This window comes from Thunnus thynnus, chromosome 22, assembly GCF_963924715.1.
Source record: "Thunnus thynnus chromosome 22, fThuThy2.1, whole genome shotgun sequence".
NCBI lineage: Eukaryota > Metazoa > Chordata > Actinopteri > Scombriformes > Scombridae > Thunnus > Thunnus thynnus.
Window position 1 is genome coordinate 5,416,733 of NC_089538.1, and position 20,509 is coordinate 5,437,241.

At 38.4% G+C, this 20,509-nt stretch overlaps 1 protein-coding gene across 6 annotated transcripts in view; it reads right to left on the bottom strand.

Moving 5' to 3' along the window:
• The window catches only part of nrxn2b (neurexin 2b), a 715,289-nt gene that overhangs the window by 664,682 nt on the left and 30,098 nt on the right, over window positions 1–20,509 (bottom strand). For 4 of the 6 annotated variants that reach the window (XM_067579157.1, XM_067579161.1, XM_067579162.1 and 1 more), the window contains exon 2: window positions 16,001–16,112. The exons of the other annotated variants lie outside the window; for them this stretch is intronic. The gene's annotated coding sequence lies outside the window, so the exon portion shown is untranslated. The remainder of the gene's footprint in view (window positions 1–16,000; window positions 16,113–20,509) is intronic. 6 annotated transcript variants of the gene reach the window in all.

Sequence of the window (20,509 nt, forward strand, 5' to 3'; positions counted from 1 at the left end):
AACTTTGCACATGCACGGCATGGTCTGTCACGCTCTTCATGAGCACCACAATCCTTGGCTAATCTCATCTGTGAATCAATGGGATTCTCTCATTGCAACCACAAAAGTGTATGGCACGCCAATGGTTACACAAGCCAACAGCATCTCAGAGCATCATCCATCCCACAAGGGACAACTTAAAGACTGCTTCCAACACAACTCAAGCAGCACTCACCACACAAGTCAGATAATTTATTAGGACCAGGAGAAAATCTCATGTATGAATAATAAATGATGGCATACTGTAGAGCAATTTGATGTAGGACTGATGATTGTGCATAATGCAACTCAGGGATATCTGCAATAATAGCAAAATAATAAAAACCTGCCTTTGTAAATATGCACTCACCAAGCACTTTATCAGGAACACCTGTGCAATCTAATGCAATCAAATACAACAGCTCTACTTAAAATTCTACTTTTCTATACTTTTATTAAATTGAAACATGTTCCTAATATCTTGCCACCCTCATGTATGTTAATGGGGTGGACAAAATATTAGGAAAACTTTTCAATTTAATGCACCCCTCCAGTACACCACCACCCACTACTACCTCAATAATAAAGTAGAATTATCATCTTTCTGACAATGCCAACAAAAACCAAAAATGTATAAGCTTCATAGACATAGAATTAATAGCAGAACTGTTGTATTGGAATGCATTAGATTAGACACAGGTTTTCCTAATAAATTGCTTGGTGAGTTTATGTCAACATTTTATTATTGGACATTCTGCCTATGCTTTAAATATAGTTATGTTTGCAAAATGCTGTAATTTATAATGTTTTTGTCCATTTAAATGACATCATAAAAAATTGCTTTTTATTTCATTGCAGAAATTTCAGGGCAGTGAAAGGTTAAGCTTAATTAGTCCTTACACATTTCATCACACAAAACCTTTGATGACTGGGCATTACCCACAAAAGACTGCTGTTCTCTGTTTTTTTTACTGCAAGCTAAGATGGATCAATTACCCTTGTTGCAGTATCACTGGCATAAGTCTTCAAAATATTCATCTGGAAAATGTCTCATGGCTTTTAAAGCCTGATGTTCTTTCAAGGTGAGTACCATCTACTGCCAATGAAAGGACAGACAAGATTTTCACAGGTTCTACAGCCCTGATGTCTGAAAAATGTCTATCTATGCAAGCCTAACAACTTTTATGCCCAACATATCAATATATAATGTAAATGACAGGCATAGTCAGAGCTTCGTAAGTTACTGGATGAGAAGGTTTTCAGGTCCATCAAACAACATTGAATAACAGGGGCTTGCAAATATTGCCCACAAATATCCATGGGTATATTAGTTACAATGAGTGTGTCTGCACACTTTTTAAAAATCAAATTTAATGCTTTTTAAGACCCTTTTAAGACCACAGCAAAGAAAATTTAATACCTTTTCCACAGCAGGCTGGATGATACGTTTGGATAGATTATTTACCTATGGATTATTTTATCCAATGTATCACCATATAACAAATATATGCAATATCACATAAAATTATCAATATGAGACAATAAGATACCCACTGCTATCAGTGCTATCAGAATTACTTATTTCACTTTGCCTGATTGGTGCCTCAGTCTAGGAACAGTGACATAAAAATCCAACAAGCATATAAATGCATAAAATGTTTAAAATGCTCAAACTGTGCTTCTGTGTTTTAACATTCCATCTAACATCGTGGTTAGGTCACCTGAACTAAAGGCTTAGGAGTTAGCTAGCAAGAATAGTTTGTATTGTCAACAAAATAACTAAGTCCCAAATGAAGCTGAGTGAACTGAATACAGTCAGGACAAGAAATAAAGTGTTAAGCAATCTGACAGACATTTGAGACTCTGAACTCCAGCAGGTGCCACAGGGTATTTTTAAGAAGTCTTTTATTCCTAATGCAATGAACATTATAAACTCAAAAAGCTGAGCTGCAGGTGTTGGTATTTTATGTCATGTTCTTCTGTTCAGTGCTATATTTTCGGTAATTCTATATGTCGCTTGTTGTGTTTGTTGCATGTTCTTGTCTTGATTTGGATTTTGGTGAGCCAACTACATCCAAACAATCCAATTGCATCTCACACTCAGAACTTTTACAGACTAACTGCTCTTAAACTGCCAACATAACCTTGCTCATACTACAAGGTCAGAAAATATGACATCATCATCATGACAAAACATGAAGCTGATCAGAGAGAGGACAGTTTAGTGTCTGTAACACACCCACCACTACTACACAAGTGATTCCCCGCTCACGCTCTCTCAGACTACAAGTTCTCCACATTTCTTTTCTCGCCGTTTGTTAAAACATATTTAATTATTTAACGTCGACCTCAGTCATTGTGGACAAATGTGTACTGACCTTTTGTCTATTTTAACTTAAACAGAAAATACCTGCCAAAGTGATTATCAGTTTAAAAAGTCCTCTCGTCTCCTCTTCTCAGTCAATATGTGTAACATATTGAAGGTCAGTGTTAAACCCAAAGACGAACAGTACTGTCCAAATTCTGAGAAGTGTCAGATATACAGATGTGGCTGAAAATATTGGTACCCTTCCACCTTTTTAAAAAACAAACAAAAAAATTAAATTTTCTCTGTATTAAGTTGAAACTAACAGAAGTATATGGTATCCATCATTGTTTATTTCACATTGAATACAACTTAAACTTTGCTTTAGATTTACTACTTAACATATTATTTAACACAATAAAACTAATGAAAATGGCATGGCCAAAAATATCGGTACCCTTAACTTAGTATTTTGTAGCACAGCCTTTGGGAGGCAATAACTGCAGTCAAACGCTTTCTGTAACTCTCAATAAGATTTCTACTCTTCTCCACTGGTAGTTCGGCCCACTCTTCTTGAGCAAACTGCTCCAGTTCTCTCAGGTTTGATGGATGCCGTCTCCCAACTGCAAGTTTCAGCTCTTTTCACAGATGTTCAATGGGATTCAGATCAGGGCTCATAGCAGGCCACTTCAGAATGGTCCAGCGTTTTCTTCTTATCTACTCTTGGGTACTTTTTGATGTATATTTGGAGTCATTATCCTGCTGGAACACTCATGACCTGCGACTAAGACACAGCTCTCTGACACTGGTCTGTATGTTTCGCACCAAAATGCCTTGATAGTCTTGTGATTTCATTGTGCCCTGCACAGATTCAAGGCACCCAGTGCCTGAGGCAGCAAAGCAACCCAAAAACATCACTGAGCCTCCTGCATGTTTCACAGTAGACACAGTAGACGTGTTATTTTCTTTGAAGGCTTCATTTTTTCTTCTCTAAACATAGGGTTGATGGGATTTACCGAAAAGCTCTAATTTAGTTTCATCTGTCCAAAACATTTTCTCCCAGAAGGACTGTGGCTTGTCAACATGCATTTTGGCAAAGTCCAGTCTGGCTTTTTTGTGTCTCCCTCTTAGAAGTGGGGTCTTCTACCATGGAGCCCATTTTCATTCAGACAGTGACGGATGGTGGGACTTGAAATTATTGTACCTTGAACTTGAAGATCAGCTTGGATCTGTACTGAAGTTTTCCTTGGTTCTTTCTCGACTACTCGAGCAATCCTTCTGTTCAGTCTCGGGCCAGTTTTCCTCTTGTGACCACGTCCAGAGATGTTGGCTACAGTTCCATGGGCCCTAAACGTCTTAATAATATTGGCAACACTGGACACAGGAACATTAAGCTCTTTGGAGATGGTCTTGTAACCTCTACATTGACCATGCTTGGCTATTACCTTTTTTCCAATGCTTTCAGACCACTCTGGTTTTCTTTCTGTTTCCCATGTTCAATGTGATGCACACAATTGCACAAAATAGCAGAGTGAGTAATTTTCTCCTTTAAAAACACAATAGTCTTGCTTAAAGTATCACTACAAATCAATTATTTCTTACAACTTCTAAAGGGTACCAATAATTTTGTCCAGGCAATTTTAGAATGTCTTTGTAGAATAAGCATGAATTTAGTTATTTTCTCAACTTTTTTGTTTTGCTCCACTGCAAACCAAACATAGCCATGCATTGATAATACAATATCTTAATTTCAACACTGTTCAGGGGGAATGGTGCATTATTTTAATTAAATGCAAGGGTACCAATAATTTCGGCCACATCTGTAACAAGACTTTGCCTCTTCTTTGAATACCTCTGGTGCTGTCTTTAGCTTAGCATCATCAGTAAATGATGTGTTTACTTCCTGAATCTTGTCACTTGTTTCCTTCAGGGAAAATTGTAAGAGCAAGTTGCAAATATGTGCAGAACTGGGCCAAATGGCTACAATAAGGTAAGGAGAAAAAATGAACTGACGAACTAGACTGATGTCTGAGAATGACGAATGACAAAGTGATTTTATATTTAAACAAATAGCCTATTAAATCCTCTGGGAGTCTAGGCATCGTCTTGAAATTTAAGACCTGTCATATTGGCTCATCGACTTAAGACACTTTATGGTCTTAAATTCACAAAGTCGCACATAAACACTTGCACACTGTCTAACTTGCGATGATACATTTATTTGCAATGTCTTGGTGCTAGACCTTCACCGGGCAAATGGTTTGTGACAATGAGAAGCCATCTTAAATAAGGAGTAGCTGTAAGCCTGCAACCAATCACATTCCCCACGTGCAATAGGAAGGCATAAGTGCCAAACATCAATTTACAATATGACAGTCTCCAATATAATACCTGGAGCTAGAAAAATAAAACACTCTGTATAGCACCAATCATAAGTTTACCTAAAAAATGCTTACATTAAATGGGTAGATTACTATAAAATAAATGCTTATGGCCCAAAAGGCTAAAAGCATTCTTAAAAAGATACATCCCCAAATACTGCAGGTTACATTTGTAAACGAACCTGTAAGGACACCTTTACATGTCATGTTAAAAATCAGCATCAATAAATAAATAGAACCCTTCATAATAAATGCAATAAGGTCTCACAAAATTCCATTACTAATCATTTCTCCCATCCCCACACAGGCAAAATATTTCCCATCAACAGCGTCATCACTTGTGCATCCACATACGTGATATACGTATATGATACATTGTCCCTGTGAGTTTGCATGGGAAAACCACCAGAAAACTTAAAGTATTAGTGAGCACAAAAGCACAAAACGCAGAAATGCATTTCAATGAAGCTCACCATAACATCCCTTCATTATGTTTCGAACCGGTCACCCTACCCCCCAGGGGTGGTGACCATGACAAAATACTCAAACAGCATGAGGCCTACTGGATTCATACTCTTCAAACATGGGCTACTAAGGGACTGAACGATGAATTACTTGTTAAAATTTTCCTATGATTCCTTATAATGAATATATTCTGTAGATAGTTTTCTGTGGGCTATATAGCAATGGGGTTTTTTTTGTTGCTAAAGATTAATCCAAGGGGTTCCTTGTCCAGCTCCAGACAGTCCTGGATACATATGAATATGTCCATACCAGATCATTATCAGATTCATTTACCAATGATGCATTGATGCTGAATAATTTTTTGAGGCCTTGATGTCTTTTGTATTTAGTATTTTGGATGGTTCTAAGTAAAATATTGGTGTTGACTTTTTATATATGCTATGTTAGGTTCATCCATAAGTGTAACCTGCTAAATATGTGCATTTTTTGACTGCAATTACCTCTTGGGGCCTGTATAATGTATTTATAAGGGCCTACTTAATTTAATGTATGCAGTCTTGATAGGGTAGAGGTAAATTTGATTATTGCTACTTAACATAAAGTATGTATCCACTGATATAGTGTTTACCCACTGGAATTTTGTGAGGCCTTGATGTATTTATTAGAAGGGTTCTATTTATTTATAAATGCAGATACATTTACATGGCATGTAAATGTATTTACATGGCATGTAAATGTATCCCTACAGGTTCATCTACAAATGTAATCTGCAATATTTGGGAGTATCTTTTTTGAGAATGCATTTTAGCCTTTGGGGCCTTTATTTTAATTGTACCCACCCATACTACCTAATGATTGTTGCTATACAGAGTGTTTTACTTTTCTAGCTCCCGGTATGGTATTGGAGACTGTCATATAGTAAATTGATGATTGTTATTTATGCCTTTATATTGCACATGGGGAATGTGATTGGTTACAGGCTTACAGCCACACCCTATTTAAGATGGCTTCTCATTGTCACAAATCATTTGCCTGATGAAGGTTTAGCACTGAAATGTCACAAATAAATGCAACTTTTTGATCAATTTGTCCCTCTCCTGTCTGATGAAATAGTACGAAGTATCCTTCTGTTATATGGCCTTAAATTCTGAAAATAAAATTTAAAGCCTTTTAAGACTTTAAGATTCAAGGATACCCTGTACAACTGATTTGACCAAAATAGCCTAAAGTGTTTTACAATAATTGTTCTACCTGGAGATGGCATGCGAGATCTCACAGAGACCAGTGTGGCTTATGCACTGGACTGCAGGCAGCAACACATCTGGTGTTTCCACTGTTCAGATTTATTAAGTTACATTATAATTCCTTATTTGTTATTAGTGAGGATAATTATAGGTGTTGCTTACTGTTTACAGCCTATACTATGTACAACATGAACGTCTGTATTCACGTTTGTATTCACAAAATATAGTTTGTCAAGCGGCTGCGCTGAAAAAGCTTGGCATGGAACTGATGCCACCTGGCTGCGCTATAACAACAGCCTCGTCTATGCTTTATCCCACACAAAATAATTAATAAAATTAACTTATTAAAAACAAACAAATTAATAAAGACAAATGAACAAAATGAATAACCACGCCTTCCTGGAGTGGACACGCCAACAGATGGGGCAGCTGTACCAAACTTCTTGGCAGTGCTAGTGTTAATGCCCTATAATAATCATGTCATCATATCATATTTATCCCATTTTTATTTTTACAATTAACTTCAAGGTGGATGCGCTTTGATAGCATTAAGCTAGTCCTCATATTAATTTAATTCGTCATCCAGACTAAAGACTTGCCACACATGAGTTGGAAATGATGGGCTCAATTTTGCAGATGAGGAAGGGTCAATTACAGTGTAATGCAGCATCCCAGTGGAGTTATTATGTTTATATTGCCAGTGATAAGTCAGGGATGATGCTGTCTGTTTTTATGACTCCACACCAAGAATCAGCAAAGCAGTAGTAAAACTTGCCCTTCGTTCCAAGTGTGCGCGTGTGCTTGTGTGTGTTTCTGCCCAAAGGGAAAACAGACAAACAAAGAAGAGGATGAAGGAGATGGGTCCCTAAATGCAGAAAAGAAACATGAATAATTCATTCACTTTAAGTTGAGTCAATACAATGTGCATGTGTGTGTTTGTGTGCATGCCTGTGTGTTCATAGATGGTATACAAACAAGAGTATCTAAAGATGGCTTCCTTTGCATTCCTACATGCATCTCTGCAGTTTGCAGGAAGTGAAGCAGCTATGTCAAAAAAAAAAAAAAAAAAAAGGAGGTTTTGCACAAGACAGTTAATGAGGCAGAGAAAGAAAAAGAAAAGGAGGTGGGGGTAGAAAATGAGGCAGAGATAGACAGAGCACAGGTTGGTGTGCTGATCCGATGTGTATGTGGCCCCCTGAGAGTGCTAAGCCTATTAGCTAATAAAGAGGAAGTGGATGAAAACAAGGCAGAGGTGGCCTAATCAGGTTGGCCTGAGGTGTGCAGGCTTAAGTAGTAGCGGCTGGAGACCCTGAAACGTGTAAGACAAGGACCTCGCTCACAGTCGGTCACCGTCAACACTTCCTGCCTGAAACTGACACCCATGTGGTGTAATAAAGTGCCCACTTTGTGAAACACAAAGGAGCTTCTGTTTTAATTATTGCAGTGTTCTGTAATGGTCAATTCCTGGTTTTCCATTGTCTCGTTTCACCAGCAGAGCACCTAGGGTAACAGAAATGAGGCCAGAGGGATGCGAAAGGGAACTAGCCTTAAAACGTGTCGAGACAGAGACGGAAGAAGAGACCCCACTAAGCTGTTCTTTACACTTCACTGGCTTTGTGCTTACATGGACTCGCTAGTCTGAAAGATAGACATTTTCAGATAAGTCTATATGCCATTATCAAACATCATGATGACGGGATCTAGTATAGATGACCCTATAGATTTCTAGTGTTATCATAAAGCCCGAGAGATGTATCTTGGATTAAAATGCATTTCTGTGTTGGGGTAAATTGTGAGAGATGCACTTGATAAGGCGATATGAGCAAAGAGACTGCTATCATGAACCAATTATACATAAACAGAGATGTCAGTCGATAAGGAAGAGGCCATTACAATTCAGCATAATTGATTTTACCATGGAGTCTTTTTCCTCATGTCATTTTGAATATGAAAAAATGAATAATTGCTCAACATGTCACGTTGAATCTATAACAGCACCTTGGCACTGGCAGTGAGAGCATGCCATGCCAGGAAAAAACAAATCTGACTTTGTCACAACAGTTGTGTATGGCCTGTGCGTGTGCTTGGGCCTGTGTGTGTGATTCATGTGTGCGCTTCTGTGTGCTTTGAGCGGTTGTCTGGAGAGAGAGGTGAGGCGACACAGACAACACTTGTCAGGGCTGGTGTGAGGTGGCCAACTGACGGGCCCACAGCCTGTAAAATATGCAAGGCACAGAAACTGCAGGCCAAACCACCAACATGGGTAGATAGACAAGGCAACTATATTTATCCTGACCACAAACACATACAGAGTCAAAGATACATACAAACACTTATGAAAAGACAATTGTAATACACAACAATATAACAATATATAACTCTATAGTGTCTACACAGGCTGTGCACACAAATAGACACTCAAGCAGGACAAGCACATCCAACCTACTTCAAACACTTAAGTCTGCACAGAGACTGTGTGGACATTTGAGTGTCACTAATTCTGGCGTGCATGTATTAATACACTACTGGAGAGGAAAGAGAATTAGATGTGGCACACAACAAAAAGAGGAGTGCATGCCACTTTCAAGTCCCGAACAGGAGAAGGCACTCAGGGATCTCTGGCAACACGATGCATATTTCAACAGGAATAAAAAGAGAAAAAAATAAAAAAAGGAAAAATGTCATCTTCACTAGGACTTCCATGCCACTGTGAAAAATTTGTCCCCGCACGTCCGTTCAAGGTAGACCTTGAAAACCATTTGAGACAACTCCTCCATGCTTGGGATCTGTGAATAATGTCGATTGGATGAAATAGGGTACAGCAATAAAAAAAAAAGAACTTTCCAACTTTTGACTTTGGGACAATGATTGATTTGGTGTAGTCACTGGAAAAGAGGCGACCATTAAAAATTGACACGGGTGTGTCTGTGGCAGCGATTCATGTATTATTTCAAGTGGAATTTAGAACTTTTATATCGGCAGATGGAAATGAATTATTAAGGAACTCTAACATCTCCTTCTCCTCTATCTTCTGTCTCCTATCCCTTCATCTGATCCACTCCTTGGGACAAGTGGAGGTGGGGTCTACAGACGATGCGTGAGTGCACTCTGTTTTGACTAGTTTTCTTTTGAGTTCAGTTAAGGGTAAAATCAGATTTTCATTAATATTTCATATTACACAAACTCACTTCAATCTAAAATGCCTATAGGATATATGCACCTTTTGTGCCAGGCACTTCACGAAAGACTTCATATTTAAAAATCACAGGCCATTGGTAAAATGATATCCTTCATCTCCAAACTTTAAAAGCATGGTTTAAGATTGCTTTAAGAGGCAGCTTTAGGCCATCGATTTATGCTACCAAGGTGCTTAGAGCAAGAACAGATGAAGAGCACTGGGGTTATATTTGTGGGTTATGTGTGTGTGTTAGAGCACTCTCCAGAAACTATGATTTGGAGCTTTGTCTGTATTTCGAAGCAAAATGGTGCTGATATCACTGCCCCATGTTTTAATACCCACAGTGACCCCAGTGTCTTTTACTGGCTGTTTGGAGCCAGCCAGGCTATAAACGATGTCTAGCAAGGCCCAATCTTTCCCTAATGGCTGAAGGGGAAAGGTTAGCTTCAAACACAGTTCTCTGATATCTGTCATTTTGAAATTAGTCTGCACCTACTGGACTGTGTCTCATCTATTATACACAGTAGTGTCTTTAGTGTGGGTCTGTTTTAAATGTGCATTCGTGTACATTCGTTTGTTTGGTTTTTTGGGTTGTTGTTTTGTTTTTTTTTAAATTATGTGGCACTGTTGCTATCTCCTTCATTCCTCTCCTCTAAAATGAGAAAAACAAAAGGGAGCCAACAAAATAGTGCTGTATTTTGCCAGAACAGGGTACTAATATATTCAGCTATAGCAATATTACTCCCCGGATTCAAATATATTTGTCTCTTTTTTATTATAACTTGAGCTGAGTAATGAGTGCTCCCAGCCCTCACACCACGTGTTACAGGCAAGAGAAAAGAAGTGCAGAGATGCGAAGACATGAATGGCCAGAATCTGCCTTTTGCAGTGCAGTACTCACATCAAACTGTCCACATCATGTTGTTATGGAGACAGGGTCCTAAAAACGGACATTCACAGACAGATATAAACTCACTGTCCAACACAAAGACATACACACCCCTGCTTACACACACTTTACATGCAACACTACAGCTTCTTAGTGTTCTTGCCATATTCCCTTTGTCAGAGTTTAACTGATCAGTACCCAATGAGAGGATCAGACTGTCTGTTAATAGCTTTGTCGTATATGGCAATTATCTCTAAAAGTGCATTCTCTGTTTCCATGACAACAAGTCAAAAGTACTCCTAACCCCATCATAAGCCTTATTCGCACGAGACTAGTATTACCTCAGGACCTCTAGTAATTTGTAATAATTGCGGAGGTCGTCTGTGATCTTAATCCCGCGCAAATCTGCTATGTCTGTAATGTGTAAAGGAAAAGTTCCACCACAAATTACCTACCATATTTTGCCAAACACAGAGGTTATGTGATAACAGTAGTCCTGTGTGAATCCGCATCTCGTGACATGGGGTCGTTTTTTGTTTTTTTAAAGCAAGGTTTTCTGTTTTCTCCACACCTTTTTTCTGCCTCTTTCCCGGTCAAGAATTATAGAGGCCATGGTAGAAATTATAAATCAAAGTTTTGACAGCATTTTGGGTACAAATTCAGGAGGCTCATCTTGCTACACAACATGGAAATCAATTCACAAAAAGAGCAACCTCAAATCCATCACAAGAGCGAAATCTTGAAAGATGATGAAATGGATGACATGCATGGCAGCATGTACATTTTTCTATCTTTCAACAGGGTGTTAACAGTTAAGAGCCTTGAGATTTTCAATCATATCGCGGGGGAGGGGGGGGTGATGTCAGTAAATTTGAGTAAAATACAGACTTTGTTTATCCTGTGCTAATGCACCACACAAAACATAGATGTGTGTGTGTGTCTGTGTGTGTGTATGTGTGTGTGTGTGTGTGTGTGTGTGTGTGAGGGGGGGGGGGGGGTCGTTTCTAAATCTTATGAGGTCCCCAGGTAATACTAGTCCCATGCGAATAGGGCTGCTGTCAACGCCAGTTGCAGCTTCAATCTACCTTTTTGTCATTTGAGGTTATTGAGCGAATGTGAAACAAATGCATCCCCAAACTCTCACTTCCTTTTTGAGAAAAAATATACAGTAAATATACAAAAACAGAGTTGTCACAGGAGACCAGCGACAACTGCTCAGAGAACTAGAGCTGTTTTACAATCAGTCCACTGGAGACAGAGAAGGGATCAAGTTGCCTTACTCTACCCCTGGGACTTCTGCTGTTGTCTTTTTTTTTTTTTTTTTTTTTTTTAAAGCCTTTCTTTCCACCATTGTCTCTCCCCCTAAAGTGTGTTTTGCGGGCCTAAATCATCTGTCGCACTCCACTTGATGTGATAGTGGAAAAGTAGAACTTGATGAAACATTTCCATGAAAAACCATGAATAATTCAGGAGAATTTTTTATTTTTTTTCACAAAGCATTTGTTTTTGTGATCTGTGAGCATGAATTCTAGGAGATCTCTGAGCTGTATTTAACTCCTGTTCTGTTTCTTCCCTGTTGGGGATGAACACAAACCTGTCATCTTTGGCCATGACACATAGCATCATCTCATAACTGATAAATCACACAACTGGCTCACAGGAACGCCATTTTAAGAACTCTTGAGGAGAACTTACATATGCATCACATCAGAAAAATTATACAGCAGTGTCTGAGCATAAGATGTAGAACATACAAAAGGTGTAAAAGTTATTTACTAGTTACTTAAGTCCTAATTAATGCATGATGAACACTGCATCCCCATTATTGATGGACTTAAGACTTATTAGTCAGTCACCAACCAATTGAGGTTTTATGTGTGAATACACTAACGTGTTAATTTGTACTTTTGTTTTTTCTTGGCACCATCTTTGATACAGAAAATAGCATATGCCAATCCATGCAACATCTTTTCTGTAAATTAAGTGTGAGATATCACTTTGCTGCTCCAAAGTAAGATATTACTTCTAAACTTCCACATTTTCATTGGAAATGTATTGTTTAGTTATTAAATCACAATTATGTTATATCTATCTATATAGGGCGCAGGTTATTTAGATGTACATATTTGTGATCAGTCAGATGTTAGTCTGTATAATAAGCAAATTCCAAACTAAAGACAATATGACTGAAAAGTAGTTTAAAAATTAAATATAATTTTCAATACCTGGCTGCCATTTTATGTCCATGACTGATGTGTTATCACACAAAACTGTGAAGAACACTACCAGTCAAGAGATTTGAGTGGGAACCATACTGTACATACAGACCAAAACAATTATACCAACCATATTTTCATCAGATATGCTTTTCTCACAGGTGTTCAAGAGTATTCTTCAAGAGTGCAATACATGAATCCATCATCACCATTTATATCCAGAACATGTCAGACGACACTTTTGGGACACTCACTTGCTATGTTTGTAGTTTAAATTTGTAGATACGAAATTACCCAGCTGACCTTTTAAAATTCTGTCCCATCTTCCTTTCATATTTAATATCACTAGTGGTGAGTAAATGATTTTGACCAGCTATTTGGAAGACTCCAAATCTTCAATCTCAACATCTCCAAACACAGTGAGAGAAAGGGAACCGAAAATCAACTTTCCCCTAAAGCCATGTTATCATAAGGCCAAACCATGTTATATTGTGACACTGTGTTGTGTAAATGACAGAGAAATGGAGCAAGCAAATATGACCAAATGTTTGTAACAAGGTGCTAATGTATTCAGGCACTGAGAGCTAATTTACAACGTTCTACACCTCAAAATCTCCTCTTTTACATTATACACATATAGCAGTTTGAGATACAGCAATTTTTCCATAGAACACTAGATGCAACATTACATCATAAATCATGGGATAACCGTCTGCCATTTGACCTGGATTTTGTTTACAATCACTACTCATTGGCAGCAACTATGGTTGTTGGCTGTGCAGCACCACTTTAACAAAAGGACCAAAGAGACCAGGGAGGCTGGCATCACTTTCCACATATCAGTATAGAGTAGATGATTTTTTTTTTTTTTTTTTTTTTTTTTTTTAAACATATGGGTCAACTAAAACTATAAAAAGTTAGTAAACTTGGTAACTTTACCATCAGCCAAGTTACCAAGTAATAGACCAGCTGAGTTCTAAGTCAGTTATTGCTGATCGCAAGCTCTCAACATTGATCTGTTAGCTAAAAAGATAAGTTATAACCAGCAAACATTGTTTTAATGTTAGCAACGCTAACTTTGATATCAAAGGTAACATTTAGTAACGTTATTACAAAGTTATTGATATTACCATAGCATTTGACCACCAAGCAGTTGTCAATCAAGTGTAAACATACAACATGTTAATGACAAGGAGAAGTGCTCATCTTCACTTCTAAATCTAAATATCTGAAAACAAATCCAGCAAGCCAGCTATGTTACAATCTACACAAAACATGAAGTCCAAGCAAATCAACACAACAGTAACATTAGCCACTGACAGCAACACAGAGCGCTAACCAACCACACAATCACCCAACATATTCAAGAACAAGGAGTTGCAATTAACATTACATGTTCACAACATCTAGCATGGAATCCTGCAATCAGTCATCATATATTAACATCACTTTTTGTCAGCTTACCTCATACCTTTACACGATTTTCCTTTCAGTAAAGCAAATAAAAAATGATCCATGTGTTGATCAGGTAAAGTAATCCAGTTGGAAAAAGGAGGTTTGTACATCAGCAGTTGAGGTCAAGCTTGCAATTTTGCAAAATTCCAGCAATTTCTCTGCATTATCACAATTATGAGATTAATGACTGAAACCATGATTTGTTCTCTTAGAGCTATAAATAAACAAAATTCTACCAGAATCTTTGTTTTTTTGGTTCAGTCTAGACAGGCACTGTTGTGTTATGCTCATTCCTTTGAAAAAAAAAACAGTAATGGTGTATTGGTAGAAAAATACAAGGACTGACATAGATTTCAACATAGGTTCCAATTACAGCAAGTTTAAAACTGGACCAAGGTAAGATGGTTGCCATGTAGTTCCATCAGAATGGCAAGTCACTATGACACGTTGCACCTAGTGTTTATATCTATGAATGTTCCGTTCACAGTGTTCACATCTATTCTCATCCAGATGTATTGTGCATTTCTGAGAGTGAAAAATGTTTTCTTTTGCTGGTTTTGCTTTGCAGAAACAGTGGTCCCCAAGACTTCAGCAAGAGAACTTTTTTTATATAAAGGGCCTTAAAAACACTGTGGAGTTATCCAGCAATGTTCTAACATTAAGTTTCTGTCTTTACGATCTGGTAGTCACTATTGATAAAGAATTAACTCTGTTAGTGTTTGATTATGTGGGCAGTCCAGCTTTCATTAAATAGAGGTGCAGCTTTTTAACAGAGAAAACTGGGTTACTCTACATCCCCATTCCTTGAGGAGCAATTACCATTTGTTAACCTTGTTGAGAATCTTTTGCTAATTAACTATTCACTACTGTTTCAATTGTAAACAACTTTAACATGAGCAGTCCAGTAGGTGTTTTAATAGCTCTCTGGCTACCAATGACACATCAGGCCATTCTCCAGGTGAATTCTTTTACAATTCAACTAACTTACTTTTTTTTTTTTTTTACTGTATTTTGGGAATCCTTCAAAAAAATCTATTTTAGTTATGTGGCCCATAAAGCTGTTCATGCATTCATGCAAATCTTTTCTCGCTGGAGGAGAAGGTTTAGTGGGGTAGATGGAGTATGACTGTGGGAGGTGGGGGTACTAAAGATGATGTCAGCTTTGTAACCTAAGCCTCTGGCTAGAGATTCCCTCATGGAGGAAAGCAAGGATCAATCCATGGGTCCTATTACCCTGTCTGCATAGGTAATGTCATGAGATGATCCCAACTAGCAGTCTCTGGATGAAAGGCAAGACCCTACAGAGCAGAGCAGAGCAGAGCAGGGGAGAGGAGGGGAGAGCAGGGGGGAGGAGAGGAGAGGAAAGGAGGAGAAAACTACAGAGAAGGACAGCCTTTCTGCACTCAGTTCACTTTTGAACTGGGTACCGTTATGTCTGTAGGATGAAGTCAAAATTAAGTCATTTCCATGTTGATGACTCAATTTTCCGCCTAAAATAAACATCCAGACATAGCGATCAAAGTTAATAATACCTCTTTCGCCTCAGAGAAAACACAAAGCTATTTTCATCACCTGCCTGTTGTGGGTACAACGTCATCAAAGTGATCATCAGAAAATGCCTTTGGCATTGCCAAATAATCATGAACACTTAAAACCCCAACACACACACACACACACACACACACACACACACACACACACACACACACACACACACACACACTCACTCACTCACTCACTCACTCACTCACTGCAGGGTGAAACACAACACTGTCTTGCCCCAATAGAGCAAGTGCAAAAGTGATAACAATGAGTGCTTTAGCTGGATAATAGAAAGAGGAGTACTTACAAGTTCTTATCTCTTTCTCCCTGTCTGCAGCTTTCACTCTCCCTTTCTGTCTCTTACCCCTCCTCTCCTCAGCTCTGTCGCTGCTCATGTAGATGTGTGCACTGGGGGAAACCTGAGGAGGATCCATTACACTCTCAGTCATTGATGATGCCTTTTTGTGTAGGTTGACGCTCATGTATGTGTGTGTGCAAACGCACTCTTGTCTGTCTTCGTCTAAAACCTAAAGCTAAATTAATATTTTGGTTGTCTATGTATAGCCCAAAAAACATTAATATCAGTCAAACCATTGTCTATGGTCATCCAAGTGCAAGTGAAAACTAGAGAAGAAGGAAGAAAGCAACATGAAGATAGTAGGTGTTGGTCAGAGAAGAGGGAGCAGGTTCATAAAGACAAAGCCCTTCTCTAACTGGGTTATAGGATTTTTCTCTTTGTCCATTAGACTGGTAATGAACCACTGGCCTTTTATGACTTCCCACAGTGCTGCATGCTTCCCTATCAGTATCCCACTGAGTGTTCTTCCTATCGAGCAGTTGAGGAACTATTATGTGTTGATGTTGTTAAATGAAAGCCTTATCTTCATAACAAAAGAAACAGAAGGGATCATTCATATTTTCAGAGTCCAATAAAGGTACAATATATACAACTACAAGTGGCAGTTGATCAAAATCACAAAGACAGATGTTTTCTTACTTATCCCTTATAGTACCTCGCCTTTCTACTCAAGAAACAATCCCAAATGAAAACTGTTGTACATTGTGGTTTACCTAGAATTATAGACATCATTTTTATGAGGACACATTACTGTATTTTTCAATGCATTGAGCAGCACAAACAAAACTGCACTCACCTCCATTTTACTAAATCCTTTTACAAAAGGTACATATCTTATATACCTCAGCACATAAAATTTAAACTATGTGGATGGCTATATACAACTTGCAGTAAGAGAGAAATTGGTCTTGGTCATTTGGGTGATCTGACCCCTTAGCTGATGACTACTTCCCAATTATTACACACCAAGACAAATACAAAGAGTAATTCCTTAAGAAACAAGCGGTCATGTTGGCGCCCATGTGGCAAGAAACTGTCTTGCCAACAAAAGGATACTAAGAAGTATTACAGTAGTTCAAGTGATGTTACACTTTCTTAACCCAGCTGTGGCCAGTTTGACTGAATGCACCCCATGTAGCTGTGTGGTGTTCCACAGCCCTTTTGACATGAGTGCACTACACTGGAGTCAGCATCAAGATGATCGGATCAATAGCAAGCCTGCAGTTGCTTGTGTGTGTGTTTGTGTGTATGTGCACATGTGTCTTTCTCCCCCATCAATCCACAGCTGGATGGCTGCTTATTCTGCCCTAAGGCTACATCAACTTCAGCGGCTCACAGTGGGAGAGGGGCTACAAACCAACATCGATACACAGCATGCTGAGACACAGGGAGAATGACTGATTGAATGAAACCTTAGAGTGGTATTTGAGAGCAAAGCCTCTGACAACAACAGCTCAGGCTGTCAGCCTTCCAAACACACAGAAAGCCCCAACACAAAGCTCCAAGGTTAAAAGGAGAAAAAAAGGGGATGATTTTGTTTGAATAAATGTTATTACTATTAGCTAGGAGGTGGAAAAGGCAGACAGCTCATATATCAAATACACTGCAGTGATCTGAGGGTTTAATATTGTCTACTACAGTGTTTGCTCTTTAAAGGACTAATCTGTGCTTGCAGTGTGTGCTGAAACATAAATCCACTAGTGTCTCTTTCAACTGAAGACATGCATTTCACTACTGATTGATATATTGATAGTTGACAGGTGACGGGCAAAAATAGACTTGACGTGAATGTTGCTTGAATTCTGAGATTGTCAAGGGTTAGCTACGGTTTCTAACACCTACAAAAGCACCTTGCTCAGCTGAAGTATGATGGGTTTAAGTATCAAGGAATTTACAAATCTACATTTTCTGAACATATACAATACTATTCCCAAAATTTGCATAGTTAAATTATTCCAAATTAATTATTAAATTAATAAATATTAATAAATATTCGAGCTTTTTTGGGCATATGAAATATGAATATCATGCAGAAGTGCAGCAATTTAGCAAGCATACATTCATGTCAAAATCTGATTGTTCATTTATTCAACAAAATGCAGTCTGGCTGCCATTTTGGCTCATATACAATGACTGTAGCTGATTCCCAGTTCAGAGGCTGCATCCTTCGAAGGACACAGTCTACAGAGGTGTGCCCTTCATAGACCACAAAGGCCGAACTAAGTCTTGTTAAATGAGATGGTCTGGTCTATTGAGGATTTCCTATTTGCATCACCAGCTGTTCCTGCCCTTACCCTTGCGTCACAAAGCGCTGCTCCTGTCACCTAGCAACCTTGACAGCTGTAGTTGACAATTGGGACACAGCTAGTAGAAATGGAGCCAGAAGTTTTTATTTTATCATTGTGGCAGCCCATCCAAGTCCAGCAGCACCACCAGGGACTCCTTGCTCAGCTGAACCAAAATATACATAAGTGTATCAGTGTTTCCCCTAGGTTGACTGCTTTGGGGTGGCAGCGGCTCAGCGACTCAGCAGCCACACATTTCTGTGTTCTCTGTTTAGCGTCGTCAGGCTAGGCTAACCCATTGTTGCAAACTTTGGGGGTAATATTTATAAAATTGAATTTAAGACTTTTTAAAAAGGACCTGCAGAAACCCTTTTATTCCACTTCTTATGTGCTTATTATGTATATTGTAAAAAGTTGTAAAGACTGCTGTAAATGAAATAAACAATGTATTTAACACTTATTTTATTTTAATTCATTCAATATTTTTTATTTTTCAACTGATCTCTCAAGTAAGGAGAAAAGCCTGTCCATTCTCTCTCTACTTTTCTGAGCTCTCCTCTCCTCTGCCTCTCTCTGCAACCTCATGTCTTCCTTCATGAGCTGAAGAAGCTAATCCTCTCTCTCTTTCTCTTAAGTGGCTCTAGCTTCCGAGGACGGGAGGACACAGTACGGTCATTCTGCAATTGGAACAGCAACGTACTTGCTGACAGCAGCAGCTCAGCTTCAACACAACTGCCAGACTGTACTGTGACAAAATAATCTCAACTCAAAGCTCCACTAACACTTTTTTTCTCTCACAAAAAAATAACTACATTGACAGAGAGATGCAGTGAATTATTTTATTTGGATAAACTGACCACATATTTGGAATCTAAATGGTTCCTTTCTCAACTGAAAAAATATTAAAAACTTAAGTGAAATATTAACAATCCTGCAGCGAAAATTACAATAGCTCAGCCTTACAATAGCCTGGCTCAAAATCTCCACCATTGCTGGCTGCCGGTTGGTGAGAAATGCATTCTGGGATAGGCTGGACCACAAAAGATCATACACAACACACATCCTGTGTTTTATCTCTTTCTCTCCCCCTTCCATCATTCTCCAACCTACTGCATTTCAAAAGTTGTGAATCAATTACCAGAGTGCAGTTGAATCTGGTAGAGGAACTCGTTAAACATATGCATTCACACACCTACATCAAACACCATCACAAGTCTGTGTATTAATGTAAACATACCCCAGAAGGTGGGAAATGGCAAGCTTATTAGCTTTGTTGTTGTGTGTTGAATTTTTTTTTTTAAACTGACAGACATGTACAGAACTATTTGCACATATCTCTTTTTGTATAGAAACACAGTGGCAGTGATGATGGAGATTCAAGTGTTTGGTAGAAAACTCAATATTGGCTCAGACCAAGAGGAGATTTACTTTTTTATTCTTTTAGGGCAGGGTTGGCCTAGAATCACAATACTTTTCATCAGCATTCAAGCAAGCCTCCTGCTACACATTAATAAATGAATAAAATTGATTCAACATTTTGTTTTCATCCATCTACTTTGTGTATATCTAGTGTCCAGCTAGGCTCAGATGCAGAAAGATCAAAATACCATCATCATTTTGCAGATTACAAACATTAAAATAAGTATGAATGGGATTTGACACTCTCCAGTCTCCATCCTGACCATTTCCAATGCTGATTGTTTTTTTCCACAGGAGACGAACTGTACAATACATATGGGAATTACTGCATTGTACTACAGTACAGTACCATTTAACTTTGTGTACAGTGAGTTCAATTTTACAGTTCTGCCAATTTTTCTTTTGTTACGTTGTCCTCTTGTACTATCCTATTCAGGGACAGCTCATGACAATTTCACTATATAGTGTGCAAATGTCTTGTGGCTGAACAATGAATCTCCAGTTGCTGTGCCAAAATTAAAGAATTAGAGGAATCAGACCTTGAGAATGCATCAGTAATCCTGCCTTTGCTCTGTGATTACATCCTACAGGCAATGATCCCATCCTACAGTAAGTCATCTAAGGTAAAGGTACAGTACCAAAAAAGAGGGACAGTTTTGGCTGGAAACTGTATCTTTGAATTTATGACCACTTTCTACATAGTGCACTGACTGCTAAGGGACTCTTGTTGTCCAGTGCACTGTGTGTCAAATCA